Source organism: Dendrobium catenatum, unplaced genomic scaffold (genome assembly GCF_001605985.2).
Source record: "Dendrobium catenatum unplaced genomic scaffold, ASM160598v2 fragScaff_scaffold_515, whole genome shotgun sequence".
In the NCBI taxonomy this organism is placed as follows: domain Eukaryota; kingdom Viridiplantae; phylum Streptophyta; class Magnoliopsida; order Asparagales; family Orchidaceae; genus Dendrobium; species Dendrobium catenatum.
In genome coordinates this window covers 138,746-139,924 of record NW_021318977.1, presented here as the reverse complement: position 1 = coordinate 139,924, position 1,179 = coordinate 138,746, and positions in this window count along the sequence as shown.

Sequence of the window (1,179 nt, the reverse complement as noted above, 5' to 3'; positions counted from 1 at the left end):
AGTTTATCTTTGAACATCCTAAAGAGTTACTCACAACAGTAAACAAGCCCATCCTAACTTTATGGCAATGAAGATAAGAATAACAATGACCTCACCTCATCATCAAAATTGATGTCAACTGAACATAATTGACTCCTCATTATATGCAAGTTATTCAAGTGTCATTGGGGTGTTATCCAAGATCTTCATATTGAATAACTTCTTCATCAAAACACTTTATTTGAGGTTGATGACTTCTCATACATCTTAGTTAGTGTGTCCATGAGATTGATTGTAGTCTTCTCATTTATAATGTTGAATACAATAAATGAGAAAAGTGAAAGTTGTATCAACCTAGTGCAGTCTGGTTAAGAACATCCCATTCCTCTATAGTCATAGAATCTAGCTACTTGTTGATTCCTTCCAATGGTAAATACAACTTCTTATGATACAACAAATCTTTAATTTGCATCCTCCATAATGCAAAGTTTGAACCATTGAACTTTTCAATCTTGTACCTTGCTTCATCTACCATTACTCCAACTCAATAAGAAGAACCTTGCTCTGATACCAGTTGTTGGGGATGAGGAGTAAATACAATAATAAGGAAACAAAGTAAGAAAGTAAAGAAGCAAAAAAAAAAAAGGACACTGGGATTTAATGTTAAAAAACACAAAATAGGAAAAAAAACATGAAGCCGCACCACACCAAGAAATCCTTCATGAAAATTGGGAGAAATAAGTACAAATCTCTCTTCTCTCTAGCTTTCTCATTGCTTCTCTTCTCACGTGCACCATTCTCAATTTCTAACCCTACCAGAAATACCAGGGAAAGCTGAGAAATAACCTCAAGGGACACAACCCTTCATAGAAATGAGAAAGAAAATCGTATAGTTCGTCTCGCAGTGCTGCGAAGCCAGTTTGGGGCACTGCGATGATGAAGCCTCTGTTTGATGATGCTGCAGCGCCAAATTTGTAGTGCTAGTGCGTCGACTCCATAGCATTGTGGTGCTCTACTCTATGTTGATCAGTGTTAGGACACTCGGGTACGCAGTGCTGAGGCGCTCGAATATGTAGAGGCAGGATGTTGTACGAAAAAAAAAGTATTGGGGTAAATCCCCCGCACCCCAAGCAAGCAGGACAAACTTAAGGTCCAAGGAAACAAAACAACCAGATTGATCAACACAATCATATTCCATAC